Source organism: Rhipicephalus microplus, chromosome 5, assembly GCF_043290135.1.
Source record: "Rhipicephalus microplus isolate Deutch F79 chromosome 5, USDA_Rmic, whole genome shotgun sequence".
In the NCBI taxonomy this organism is placed as follows: domain Eukaryota; kingdom Metazoa; phylum Arthropoda; class Arachnida; order Ixodida; family Ixodidae; genus Rhipicephalus; species Rhipicephalus microplus.
Window position 1 is genome coordinate 128,417,721 of NC_134704.1, and position 15,904 is coordinate 128,433,624.

Below are 15,904 nucleotides of genomic sequence, written 5' to 3' on the forward strand. Positions count from 1 at the left end.
TACACCTATGCTGAATAAGCTACTAAATTATAGCCAATGAGGCCTAACATTCACAACTAATGACATGCAAGGCTCCTCAATATACTGATCGCCTACATATAATGTCGCCTATTGCTGGCAATGCGCATTCCCAACAACGCAACAAAGTCGCATTGGTGCAGGGCTACTATCGTACACTATGACTATGATTCGTACACTACATCTCCAACCTAGAGAAATCTCCATAGAGAAATCACACCTCGGGAAATCACTTGAGAGAGAATTTTTGGCATTTATTTTCCGACACCACCTTATTTTTCCGTCTCTGTTTATCTTTGTTGCACGTACAAGGTTCCCGAGGTTGCTTCAATGAAGCTTCAATTATGTGAACTGTTCTCGTTCAATTACTTAATAACAATGCATCACATGCGCGCGCGCATGTGTGTGTGTGTGTGTGTGTGTGTGTGTGTGTGTGTGTGTGTGTGTGTGTGTGTGTGTGTGTGTGTGTGTGTGTGCATGTGTATGTGGTATGTGTCACTTTTCTTTAACAGTGCCAATATCTTTAAATTGCATTTTCATAAGTCATGGCAACGTTACCGACGTTACTGTCGTATTAGAGAGGTTTTATGAGCAGGAGTAGGAGGAGGAAGGGAAGAAATGAAAGGAAGGGAGGTGAACCAGACGCACGTCCGGTTTGCTACCCTGCACTGGGGGAAGGGGTGAGGGGATTGAAAGAGAAGAAAGAGAGAAGTGATGGACAACGTGTGGATACATGTGACTTTGTCCATTGCACGCTTATAAGCGGTCGCGTAGTCCGGTCATCTTTAGAAAACCTAGCAATGCACGCGTCGCTTTGCTGGCTTGCGATGCGTAGAGCCATAAACCGAGGATGTTCTCTTCGTAAAAAGGTATACTATCTAGTGTCTTTAACGTTTCGCGTAGAAAATTGCGTTCGATCGCAAAACGATCACACGAACACAGTATATGATCTATTGTCTCGTCTGTGTCGCACGATTCACATCGGGATCTATCCGCCATTCCTGTGCAAAAGGAGTCCGCTTTCGTGAAAGCTACTCCTAACCACAGGCGGCACAGTAAAGTTGCAGCCCGGTTGGTGAGGTCCGATGAAACTTGAAGCTTTCTCGATGGGTCCAATTTATGTAGGTAGCGGTTTCCGACACTGGGGTCCCTCAGCCAAGTTTCCGACATAGTGTTAGCGAACGAGTGAAGGCCCCTTGCAGTGTCAGTTCTCGACAAGGGTATTGGGGTTGTCTGGGCGTCCGCCTGAACGGATCGGGCAGCAGCATAAGCAAGGTCGTTGCCGGCAATGCCACGATGTTCCGGTAACCATTAGAACACCACGTCATGTCCTTTCGATAAAACTTCGTGAAGCACTTCTCTTATTTCATTCACTAGTTGTTGATGCGCCCTTTGTCGTAGAACTGATTTCAAGCTCTGAAGGGATGCTTTAGAGTCGCAGAACATAGCCCATTTTTGAGGCTGCGGCAACGATGATGCCTCTTTCGGATGGTCCTGGCAGCATCTCTATGCGAAGAATTGTCTCTGACCCTTTCTTTCAATACCGCTATTTCTCTTTGAGTTTTGGGGCTTTTGGGGCACTCTTTTGACGAAGCTGCATGTGACCCATGACAAATCGAGCATTTGAGGGTAGTTGCATTGCAGCCATCTGCAGAATGGGTTTCTGCGCAACGAGAACACACTGTCTTATTTTCCCATATGCTTCTCACGTGGCTCAGACATCCTGGCCGACGTTTCGAAAGGAATAATGTCTAGTTTGGCAAGATGGTACTGGACCATATTGTACTGTGCAAAAAACGGACAGAAACACGAAGTACAGCGTTGTCTGTTCTTTTTTTCTTTACATCATGTTTCCGTCCATTTTTTTGCGCACAACATTATGAATGTTTCGATAGGTCCGCTTATCGTCCGCCTCGATGGTAAAGTGGTTACGCTGCTCGGCTGCTGGCCAGGGGTAGTGGGTTCCATCCCGGCCATGGCGATCACATATAGAAGAAGGCAAAATGATAGAGGTCCATGTGCTGTGCGATGCACGTTTAAGAATACCACATGGCAAGGATTTCTCCGTGCCCCCCCTCCCCACTACGGCATTAATCATAATCACGTCATGACTTCCGCGCGTAAAATTCCGCATTCTATAGACGCACTCGAGGAAACGTCTGCTTGCCTGTCTGATTCCCTCATTGAATCGTTCTCGTATAACCACTTTAGCACACTGTCCATTTTCCGCCTGTCGGCTCCCACCTTTACATAAAATTTCCATTCAGGTGTTTAGAAAATTGAGCTTGCAACCAGCTGCCAGCGGTGCAGTTCTGTGCCTAACTGTTGAAGCTATGCTTCTAATTGACGAGCTTCCGTGACTGGAACAATATACTATTGGAAACCTGTCTTCGATGAGCAAGCTGTATGAATAAATCTCTGTTGTTCAGTCCCGTATATGTGAACATCCCTGACAAATATGTCCTATTCCTAATCTGTCGGTGAAAAGGGAGCGCGAAAAGGGTGGCTGTATGTGACGCAAGTCTCCCCGCTTCTCGAATTTCGCCTTAACGTTATGACTAAGCATCATTGGTCCCAAATCAAGTGACAGCTGTTTTATTTCAATATCTTAGACAAGCGGCAGCTGCGACGCCCTGCAAGTCAAGTTCCAACATGTTGAATAAGAAATATGTAAAAATCACACGGCCGTTTATGCATTCGCCCAGGACGACCACACGGCGAAATTCGTCTTCGTTTTCGTTTCAGTCGACGTACTCCTCCCTGCCACTCCCCGCCCTTCCCGTTCTCCGAAAGTATTTTGCATGTGCAACTGCCTCCCTGCCAGGTCTACCTTTTACAAGTGCCGATATCATGTAATGATGTCAATGAAGTCAATATTGTGATAATGACAATACAAAGTTTAGTGACACGTGACGTCACAATAGCGACGTCATATGGTGAAATGATCACATGATGATTGTTTTGCATAACCCGCGCTGACACCACGGACCAACGATTTCAGAATTAGACGAGGCATTCGAGCCTTTGGCCTTAAAAACAAATATGCACCGGTAGTTCTGCACGCTTCATCGCTGGAAATGTCATTACATAATGATAAACATCTGCTGGGGCCTCAGATCTGCTGTGTCGTATATGATATTTCCTTTTATAGCCGAGACGGACACTAATATACGTCCGTGCTTTACAAGTCCTCTTGGAAATAAAATTGTGCAGATTCAACGTCCGGGGTTGGAACAGTGACACGCTTATTTCACGTGAACAACGGGCTGAAGCATAGAGGCTTTCTGAAACGTAGACATTAGTTGAAACTTTGGCAGCACGCCATTTTAGTTTCTGCATTGCAACACACACCAATGTTGATGCCTCAGTTAGTCGCTGCTAATCCAACGTTTTTCCAGTCTCGAGTGAACGAGACGAGACGACGTAGCTTCTCGTTCAACCTGCATCACGCACTGATTCAAGAGGTTACACCGTTATACCGTCCCATCCGTTGGGCGAGTCTGATAAGCAGCCCTTTCAGGTGTTACTGCAGTAGATTCCCTCAAAAGTAATGTAAACATTTGCAACGTACGATAAACGCGTCCTCGCGGGTGATCTACTCACTATAAGCACACCCCGCTTGTCACGACTTCATCATAACGGCTCAGTCCTTCCGACTGGGTCAAGTATTGCTGCTGCATTGGCATGAGATTTTCCACCCATTTTCTGCTGATAACAGCAGCGCAAGCTTATCGCAAAGGCACTTCCTCGTATTCCTTCATTTAACCCCTTGACTACGAAATGCCTCAGGAGAAGAAGCCGTTGGGTAGAAGCGAACATTTAAAACTTGCATCACAGGATTCATTGTCGCTGTCCATTTTGATAATTTTTTTTCTTTATATTTTCGCAAGGAAGCCTTAATGCTCGACTATACCCGTATGTCGCTGATAGAGTATCATAATCTTCCCTAACCAGCACGTGCTTAATGACCGCCATATATGCACTCTATAAGGAAGCGGACACGTGCAGCTCCTGATCGGTGTTTAAGCTGCATGGTTTGTTTATGTCAATTTTTTAAAATTCTCTTTTCACCTTCTACCAAATGATGGCACTACCTGATTCAATGAACTTAATCGATTTACCAAGTCCCGGATCCCTCGCGGATGGCCCGCTGACGCCTCGGCTCACAGGCGGCTACGTCACATGCACGTGACCTAAGAGTCCCGAGCCAGCCCGAGCGGCCTCAGGCCATCTGCGCGCCTGACTGCATCCGTTGTGGCGTTTGCTATGCCAGGCTATGCCGTCTGCTCCCTCCATAGCTGTGACACAGGCCACAACGCTGACCCATTTGCAGCCTAAACAGCAGTTAGGTAACGAATTATTCCTATTTCTGCTGTGATGCAACTTCAGTAAGTGAACTACTCGAGCGCGTGCGCATCGTAGACCAGCACGGTCGTTCCACCGCTGTTTCTCCTAACGAGTATAACGCGTGTTTTTCCGACCTTCAGGAATAGGCACATGCTCGACGTGGCTCAGAACACCGATGACAAGAACTGGATGTGCAAAGAATGCGAAATTCAGAAACATGCGAGAAGCGGACAGAGAAGCAAAGAGGGAGCAAGAGCACATCGAAAATCACCCGTGTCTACCTTAAGATGGCCGCACAGGCATGCGCACCACGCTGTCATCTGCCAGCTGCCCGAAAGAAATTGTTCGGACGGTCCCGGGCCGCCCGCAGGCCGCCAGGCACGCGAAAAACGAACATGCGTCCGAGCGATCCCGGACCAGTGGGCGGAGCTTCCAGTTGGTCCTCGAGAAAAACGAATACGGCACCAACGTCCGGGGCCATCTGGAGTCGTCCGGGACGTGTAAATCGATGAAGCTCAATGTTGTCTGGGATACCAGATTTAGCTAGTCGTTGCAACTTTGACTTCCCCGTGGGGTATCCTAATCGTTTTCGTATTTGTAGGCCCATGTGCTCAGATTTGGGTGCACGTTAAGGAACCCCAGGTGGTCGAAATTTCCGGAGCCCTCCACTACCGTGGCTCTCACAATCATATGGTGGTTTCGGTATGTTAAACCCCACATATCATCAATAGTTTTCGCATGGTGGTGGGTTCTGCGCAGTTTTCGGTTGTTTCACACACCCGTGCAACGTGTCAGAGAGATAGCAACTCCCCGTGACAATAACCAAAGTTTTTTTAACGAATAGGCGTTGTGATGTACGTCATATGCTTCTCATCAAACTTTTTTATTGCATTCTTATATTTCCGTTTCGTCATCGTGCACAGTTCATTGAGATTTCGTATATATCTCGCCACTGCTGAGGGGTTTCAAGCAAAATAAAAGTGATTGAGAATACAAAGATTTCGAACAAAGAGGAGAATTAAGCGGACCAGTTCTTAAAACTGATAACGAATACCACATTTCATGTATGTGTGAGCAACACGCGCTTGCTTCTTCTGACGGGGCATCCTGGAGTGGCATTAGTCAGCGTGAAGTACGGGGAACTAAAATGCAAGGTCATCGCACATCTAAGATAAACTGCTGACTCGTCATTTTTGTCAGGATTTCAAGACAGCAGTCTATAGTGCACGAATAACTTCTGCATATATCATTATCGTCTATCAGCTCCTATCTTTGGGAAGCCGTAGAAACGTGCTTCACTATAACTATAAACTTTAAACGGTTGTCATGTGTGATAATAGTGTACAGTCGTCGGCAAACTTAACATCAACAGGTGTCAACATCAACAACGCTCCGCAGCATGCCCTGAATCATTGATTAGCACTAACGCGGCGTGGCTTTGGGGTATGTTGCCTATATATGCTACACATGCCTACAACCCATGCGTACCTTTGAAACAGCACCGAGCGGTTTGCGGCTGGCATTAGTCGCAGTAGTCTGTCATACGTCGAAGCATATTCGTGTTAGGCTTGCTAACGACTTTTCATCATGTAGGGTTAGCTGTATTAGCGTGTGATTGATTGATTGACTGTATATGACGGTGTCACTGAAGTTGCTTCTTATTCGCACCTTAGACTTTTAAATTATCTACCCGAACTTTGGTGCCAAGCGTCAGTGCTTCTGAATAAGTGTATTCAGTGACGGTCACTTGAATATCGGTCATTCGTAACAAATGACAAATGACAATTAGCGAGCTGTTCCTGCGTTGCTATAGCTGTGTGAGGCAAGTGTATAGTCTATTTCTGAACGCATGGTTTCGCGAATCAAATTATACGAAAATATGCGATGGCATCCGGTTCATCTGGAGCTCTTTATGGACGGAAGAACAGCTGTGAACGTCGGATGCCATGCCTGCATAAACACAGGCTACACTGCCCTTGTTCATCATATTTTCAGATGCCAAGCAATGACATGACTCAAAACAATTAGCCAATACCTAATCAATAATACCTTCTTCCAGAATATGTGCTCACTCACGTTCATGCTTAGCACGTGGTATTTACGCATGGCCATGTACTCGCGTGCGCTCCCACTGAACAACATTCACTCGCGCATTCATAAACACGTATTGCATGAAAGATATAAAACAAAGCTACAAACACGCGGGACAAAACAGGTTGATTTGATGATTTATTTATTTATTTATTTATTTATTTATTTATTTATTTATTTATTTATTGATGGATTGATTTATATGTGGTCTTTAACGTCTCAAAATCATTATATGACCATGAGAGACGCCATGGTGGAGGGCTCCGGAAATTTACACAACCTGGGTTTCTTTAACGTGCACCAAAACCTGAGCACACGGGCCTACAGAATTTCCGCCTCCTTCTAAAATGCTGCCGCCGCAGCCGGGATTCAATCCCGCGACCTGCCGGTCAGCTGCCGAGTACCTTAGCCACTAGACCACCGCGGCGGGGCAAAGCATGCAGGAGGAAATGAAACACACGACAATCACGTCACTGCTTTTTGTTCACACTGATCGATTTAATTAATTCTCATTCATAGTTTGTACACAAAACCCTTCGTAAATATTGAACCCTTCGCTTATTAGCAATCAGCGCGGAACGAGTAGAGCCGTCAGTGTAGTCTCGAGTTAGATTAGTACCTATTTTTCCTATGTGTGTGCGAAAAATCGGTCTAGCGCATCTTAGTAGACTTTGGCCGTGATAGCCACTTGGTAGACGTGGTGCTTGATACGGGACCACGGCGGGGTGGTACACGTTCGCGCGCACCATCTTGCAAGTGCACGTGGGCGATAGCACCCGCATGCAGCACGACGTCGCCGTGGCGGTTGGCTTCGGTGACCGTCGAAAGTGCCGCATTGTGGGGCAATAGAATCCGCTCGTCTTATCAAGCCGGAAGCGGATGAAAGAGCGCCTCGCGAGGTCACCCATCCGGCAATGCCATACGTACTATACAGTACAGACACCTCGGCGAAGTTTACTCTCGTGCAAAAAGTGCGCTGGTAATGAAGCCGCATGGACCATTCCTCAGGCATAAAATGAATATCGTAGCACACTCCAGCGAAAAAAGAAACAGGAGAATGACCTTATTGTTAACTCTGGTGGTACCACTTCACCAATTTCTCACACTGGGGTGCCCTCTCAAGCGACTACGTATACTTCGTTCTGCCAAGCACCAGGCCGGTAGTGCGCTCGTAACTATTTTACCGGTGGGTACCCGTCGGCAGGGATTCTCCGCTTTCCACAACAGTAGAAAATTCCCAACCATTTTACCAAGACTGTAGTGGATGATGGTGAGCTTCACAAAAAAGGATGACATGAGGGAAGAAGTACAGTTAGCGGGCGTCGTGACATTAAGCACGATTCACGAAACTTGATCGCTCTGTCACTTTGTGATTCCTGTGCGTAAGCGTGACTTACTTCGCAATGTTAGCAGTAAGAAGTACATCTAATCCAAACGCCGCTCTTTGTTTATGCCAACTATTAGCCTATTACATGCTATCTGTTGCATGACGTCAAACAGCATCAGGCTCCAGTTGCTCCGAAAAAGATGGAGCACTATACTCGAGGACAACTTTTTGTGCCAATGAAGGCAAGCCTAAGGAACCGATGTAGGCGTGTGCCACCGCTGAAGAATATAGTCCCAGAAAGCGTCTGTGTTTTTCGCATGAAGATAATAAAAAACATTGCTCTATATTCTACGGAATGCTGTATATAAACAGAAGAGTCCCTGCACGAACTAAGAAGATATAAATATTTTTTTTTTTTGCTTCGTAAAGTGTCATTTCGCATTTTGCGCATCTAGAAACGTCGCACATTTTAGGTGCACCTTACAGTCAAAATGGCGTCTTCGTCTTTAGTCGAGTACTCCTCGCCCTCCAGCTATTCCGATGACTCGCCGAAAGAGCTTGTGTCGAATTTCACTTCTAAATAGCCGTGTAAGCAGCCGCAGCAAATTTCGTGCAGTGGTATTATTCGAACACGGCCCGGTACTCGAAAAGCGAGTCGCGCCGGACATCTTCGCGGATGACTACATGTGCCGTAGCTCTACCCGCGTATATATATATTTCCCTTCATTGTCACAGAAAGTTGTCCCTGAGTGTACAGGCTTGTGCATACGTAGAAAATGACAACTTCGTGGTCCGCTTCTAAATTCGCTTTGTAGCACAAGACAGCAAGGTTTGTCAGAACTGTCCACTGAAGTCTATCTTTTCAGCGGAATTGGTTGTTTTCTCACTACGCCCCAAGAGTGTGGTCACGACCATTTTAAGGCCCACACTGTCATAAGTTCGAGCAGAAGTTTACAGAAGTTTATATATATATATATATATATATATATATATATATATATATATATATATATATATATATATATATATATATATATATATATATATATATATATATATATATATATATATATATATATATATATATATATATATATATATATATATATATATATATATATATGCGAAATCTACATCTTCATGTTTTATTGTGTCTCTTGTTTCCTCGAAATACTTTTTGTGGTTGTGTTTGTGTGAAGCATTGAATGTACATGTTCTTTCAACGTCATCTCATATCCATGCTCATGTAAATGACGTCTGATTTGTCATCATCGTTAGTGTAAGTCTAAGAAGAAAATGTTCTGTTGAGTGTTATTGACGTTTGTGACAATAAATGTTTCCAAACACAGAAGTTATACACGTTCAATGATCTCGGATACATATTGATGTTGACCTTTGATCGTGGTAGCCTTATAACTGTTTAGCAGTTTTATTGCTAATATCAAGGACACTGCTCGAATCATGGCAGCAGCGGCCAGAATTAGAAAATATTCACAAAGGCACCTGTACACATATTTATTCTGTTAACTATGAGGTGTCTCGTTATGATATTGTAGTTAAGGCACGTACGAAATTATGTTTAATTTATATATTCATAATCATAAAAGTAAACCGCATGGAGATGAACGATGCTCAATGTAGCCTCTGTGTTGAAGATAAAGCTATACTAATTACCGCCAATTGCAATTTTGGTCCCCCTGCAATAAATGCTAATATATGACGTAGTAACGTTACATAAAATACATACAAGTTTATGTAGCTCTTGAAAGGAAGCTCAGCCACACGCATGAGGTTTTAAATAAATGTTAAAAATCAGTGTGCTCGAGTCGCCACATGGAAACGCTTTAACTGAAAGTCCCTTCCAGTCATCCTTCTGCCAGTCTGCCCGCCCATTACCGTGACTTCGGCACCGCATCCGTGACCTACTCTGGCAAGTAATGGATTTTTTCCCTCTTAATTTTCTCTCCCTTGAAAGGAGGGGAGTGCAAACGATCCATTGTGTTGAGCTTCTTCTTTTCGCAGCCCCGGCAGACGCCGATCAGTCAACGTCGCCAGCCTAACAACCCTCGTTTCACTCCTCCTCATCCTCATTGTCGCCGCATCTGTAGTGTACAGAACAAGCCGTGGCTTACGCAACGACCACGTGTAGTTTCCTTCATGGAGCCGTACCAAAAAAGCCTGTAGCTACTTGGATGTTGCTTCATCAGCCGTTCGACAGGCGGACAAAAAAACTGTCGCTACCGACGCCCAATCTGCCGCGGATCGTGTTACAACTGCCGCGTCTCGCGAGGATTGCGTAAGACTGCCGCACGAGCGAGTGCTGATGAGCCGAGATCAAAAACGTTTACGCCGAGCCATCATCCCCGTAGAGGCCCTTGCTAGCCTTCATTACTTCCTTCTTAGTCGTCCTCCCTTCTAGACTCATTCAGAACGCTGCGAAGGTTCAGTTGGGGATGCAGTGGGGTATAGGAAAAAAATTATTTCAACGTGTCGAAGTCTATATTGGGGGCCAATAGCTTTAACTACACACTTACAAAATGAATGAGTAGCTGCCATTCAACGATGCGTCATGCCGTGTCGATCAGAGAAGGGTGCTTGAAGATGTGAAATAAGAATAAGTGGTCCTCGTTCATCTCGACTTTTCTGACTGTTGACTCATGCGTCATTCCTGCAGACAGGCAAGATTTAAAAAAAATTTAGGAATGCTGAAACCATCTGCTGGAAGCACGCTACGAATTGAGTTTAACATAAAAGCTTAATAAGTCACATAGAAGATATATGTGAGAAAGCTGTGGTTAGCTCATCGATGGTATCTATCGATAAATGGTATATAATGGAAAGTAGAGTACCAAGATTTTTGAACAGTTCTCATTGATATTAGGTCAACTGCCAATTGACAGATGCATTCGAGCAATCTACGTTAAATAAAAAAATCACAGCATATCCACGTAGTGAATCATGATTAGTGGAACGAAGCGTCCGTCCGTCTATGCATTCGGACGTACGAACGGACCGAGGCACGTACACACGGACGGAAGTATGGACAGACTGGTGGACGCATGGAGAGACGCAAGGGCGTCCGCATGGGTGGAGGGACGGAACGGACAAAGGCATGAACAGCAGGACGGACGGACTGAAATCACAGATGTACTTACGGACGCATGGAGGGACGCACGGACGGACAGGCGAACTGATGGTCAGATTGTCGGACAGGCAGACGGATGGACTGAGGGACACACAGACGGACTCGTGGACGAATATAAGCACGGACGGACGGATGCACGGGTGGACGGACTCACAGACGGATGGAAGCATACGAAACTCTCGTCCCAGTCACCTCAGAACCGCTGTTAACTATAGTCAGCGGTGAACGCTGCCGTGGATACGTCATTTTTCATGCAGCGAGGAAGCAGAGTATGATTGCGGGATTCGAGGCGAATGCACCGAGTTGTGCGCGCCCATTGCGTGACTTCGCGTCCGCTGGTCGCACAACGCAGAAGCCACGCAGCCTAGACTTTGGCTAGGAAGCCAGTGATTTCTATCTTGCGTAAACGCTAATGACACGCGTAATTCAACAAGTCACGCGAGACGATGACGCTCCGGGCGGCAGATCACGCAACTCGCCGTATACGTTTATAGCCCTGTATAAGCATTCGATGCCGCTCGCGCGGACCCTATAGTTCCGGGCGCGCTTTACAAGACATCTCAAGAGGATATTAGGGGGCCTCACAGGCGGAGTGGTTAGCGTGCCTTCCTGGTGCACGTAATGAGATGCAAGAGCACTCGGAGAAAAGCCCGACATACGTAAAAAGCGTTGCACACATAGGGAGGGCCGCAATTCGATGGTTAGCTCTGCAACTCGTGATGAAACTTGAGTTCTTTGTTGATTTCCACGCCCACCAGGAAAAGGTAATGTGAAGGCTGTTAGCTTATAGGAACTAGACGCTATTTGTTAGCGCAAACATTGTAACCAGTTCAGCTGCGCAACATCACGTTTGGTACATTGTATAGCTATCCATTATGCTTAATTCTATATGTAGTCTCGTCATCCATCACTCAGGTTGTCGGCCCATCTTATTTAGAAAGGGGGCGAGCCGTCGTTCTGTTTTGTGCATTTGTATATTGCGAAAAGCGCAAGGGATTTCAGCCGAACAAAGGCGTTGGTACAGAGCAAGGGCCTACGGAATCTTTGCAATCATATTTTCGCAAATTTGAGGGTATCGACAATTTTGGACACGAGGGTCCGCCCGCTTCACGCAGTAGCTTAGAATGTGTATTCATAAAGCGAGATTCAATAAAGAAGAAGAACACTTTACATGCTGTGGCGGAGCTATATGGAGCATGTTCTGATTGAATGCGGCGATATCCACCCAGGTATACGTCTGGGTATCTGAATGAATGAAGCCTTGGGTTTTAGGGACACCCATAGAGAGCTAAACACGTTCGCTATAGAAGCAAGAGACCATTAGATCATTTGAGGCAAGAATGTAGAGATAATGGACATAAAGAGAGGGGGAAATATCATTTATAATTTTATTTCTTATGATAAGATTGCTTTAATCGAAGTAGACAAGGCATTAGGCCAACATAAAAAGAAATTTTTCTTTTCCTTGTTTTTTTTCTTTCGAGCCTGGTTTAAAAAAGGGACGCTTGTATATAGCATCCATACATCCAACTAGGGAGCCTATACATGACCACTCTATATGGGATCGCTATTAGGCCGTCACAGGGGCCTTGTCTGCATGCTAAGCTATATGCACGCTGCTATATGCACGCAGATTACCCTGTGACCAGACAGCCACTGTCAAAGCCGCCGTGCCTTGTAGAAGGCAGTGCGTCCACTCTTGTAGTTAGCAGCCTGTGGGATCTTGCAAACATGGTGCTTCCTATACAATATTATGCATCCATACGAACTAGCCCGGTTTAGCACTCTTTTGAGCTGCAGTGTTTACTAGAGGCATCTGCAGCTCTGCGATAGTTCAGGCACCACGGAAATGATGTGTGCTATAGGCGGATCAGCCTATAGTTTTCGGTCTCGTGTAGAACGTGCATGTGACCTTGTTTATTGTTTCATTTTGGCTTTTGTATCTTATGAAGGAACTTCTAGTTGTGATCTTTGTGAAGGAATTTGAATTAGTGAGCCAAAAGGGTTAAGGTGGCTAAGTGAAACTGCGGAAGTTTTGCTGAAATTTGTTTTGCGGTGAAGTGGCTGCAGGCCACGGAGCCACACAGAACTGGGAGAACAAAGCTGGAAGAAAGCCGTGCACTCGATATATTCCCATGACGGCCGAAGCATTACACGCTTCAGTTCCAATGGACACTAAAGCGCCAAACTTCTCTCCATTGGGTTGTTAGGAAACTCTATGCCTGGGAATCCGCACACCCTTCCGTTTCCCCTTTGCACATTGAGAGAGTGGCTGACTCAAAAAAAAAAAAAAATGCGATGCTATATAGTTCTGAAAGCCTCACCTACGTTCCCCCCTCCCAACAATCACTGCTCACAAAAAAGCACAGAAACTGGATGAGCGTTGCGCTGCGTGACCAGGAATATCATTCGATGCTTTTAGAACAGCCGCAGAGAAGGCGTTTTGAGAGCACATGCAGTCCACAAAATGAGGGAATCACGTGTGGATGACGTGCACAGATTGTACCTGCTTGTCTCTATAGTCTACGTCTTGCCTCGCTAACCATAATAGGGAAAAACAGGAAGAGCGTCGTTGGAAAAGGAGTGCAGTGTTTCTCGTGTATACGTATAACGACCTGGAATGAGAACAAATGCTGGGACAATCGTGATCGCCTATAGAACGTGTATCTAATGACCGAAATAATAGAAACCGTCCACGTACACAATGTTCAATAAAATTAAAGATCGGCATTTGGCAGCTGGAAAATATGAGAAATAACAATTCACGGAAATAAATGGACATGGAGCGTTTCAGTAAACAAGGTTGTTGCGCTCTTTGGGAATTCAGCTGGAGCTGTATCTATCGTCGTATGCAAAATGCGTGCTCGACTCTGATGTTTCCCCTGTGTTGCATACATGTCATAAAAGCGTGAAAACTTGGTCATGTCAACTTCCCATTGTCATGTTTTCTTTATTCGTTTAGTTTACTCTATTAGTTTATTTGTGCAGCTATTTATTATCACAGATACACTTAACCTCGTCATCGCCGCTGCAATCCGCGTATAAAGAACAGGTGAGAACAGAGCATCGAAATCGTTGAAAACAGCAATTGCAACATTGACCTCCAAAGTGCGAAATTAAACTAGGAAACTGAGTTTAGGTTTCTGATACGTAACTGCATCCAACATTCGTCATTACCCTTCATTTTGAGAAAATAAGAATATCAAATGCACACGTTAATTATACTACGATAAAAGTGCAATAATAAGTATAAGAAGACTTGCTATATTTTAACAATAATAACTCGTAATTCCTCTCGCACGTCGCGTTTCTCTCACAAAGGCCTTGGGTAGTTTCAATTTTACCCTCTCCGCCATTCCCCTCACCCCACTGTGTAAGAGGGAAAATTTATATAATCACCAGAGCAAACCAGTTAGTAATTAGGAAGAAGAGCTAATTAGATGCTATTTCTGGTCGGTCCACTATAGATATAGAGAGGGGGATACAAAGAAAACACGAAATACCGGATGAGGAAAGAAAAAATTCAGGCCGAGGAAGTATTTAGGAATTCATTCCACGACCGGCGGAATCGCAGTAATGCGCACACGGCCTCACAAAAGGTGCTGCCATTGTAGCATATTCATTGGTCTCGAGAGCAAAGAACGAAGCCCCTGTGTACAGAAATGAGGTCGTGGCACGAAATACAAGATGAGCGATGGCTTTCTCATTACCGTCTCTGCAGCCATGTATAAGGCTCGAACTGCCTCGAACGTGGCTCTGGATCGCACACAAACTGGTGACGAATATTAGGCGAAACGTAATGAAGCAACGCAACGCGAAGAAACAAGGAGCTACGTCGTCACCAATTAAACACTGTGAACCAAGAAGCCTGACAACATGTCTCAAGCAGTTCGATCTCGATCACGGTGGTCGAATTGCGATGTAGAGAGAATGCTGGAGGTACTGTGCGTTTTCAGTGCACGTTAAAGAACGCCAAATGTATGGGAACCCTCCACCATAGCATGCCCTTTTATCGATATCTTGATTTTGGCACGCAAAACTCCGGATAGTATTATTTACCAGCTCAGTTTAGGGAGGCTACGCGGAAGGTGATGAAAATATTATGTAGTCGTACACTTTTCTTTGGCTAAAAGAAATCTTACGAATGCGTCAGGCGCAACAATATTTAAACGAGCATCGCACCAACACTGTTGAAGCATAATTATAGGTTTATTGTGGTGTGCTCGCCATACTGTTTCTCGCGTTATCTGCCTCATAAAGAAGAGAGAAAGCGGAGAAGGAAAGGGGAGCGAATCACCATTAGTTGTATGAAGCAATTCTCTTATCGATTCTATAACGGTGATACGATAAGGACGGCACATTCTAGTGAAACTGTGAACTTGGCAACATCTTTTTTTTTCTTTGTCCCTATAAAATCCATAGTGAACCTAGGAACTACACTTTGGCAATTGAAGTACCAGATTCATGATATCGTTATAAGGCGGGGAGCAGAGTGGAGGATCGATAATATTTCAATTATATGGGATCTCTAATGAAAATATCAAAATGTCATTCAGACAGATATATACAAGAGCACTGTCGCGTTGCATTACGGCCTCACGAGAATGCAGCTGCATGCGGACGGAAAATAGAAACTCTACGCCGACCATCACCGCCAAGTGGCATATCCTATAAGTCACCGCAGCAGCATTCTTTGTCCGTACAGATTAGTTCGCAAAGCACGAACTCCCAAGAATTACTCGGTGTCAAAAAAAAAAATTTTTTTTGACGCTCTCAACAAGCATCCCTGGTTCCACCAGCGGGTCGGTGGCCACCAGGTATATAGTACCATAAGGACCGGGTATGTTCCTCGAACGAGGTTAGTGGGACAGCCGACGCCTAGGCACCCGTCTCGCGCTCAGGAAGCAAGCCGGCCGCACACGCGCACGTTCGGTGTATACGAGGAATCGCCGACGCTCTAAACAGCGACTGCGGCG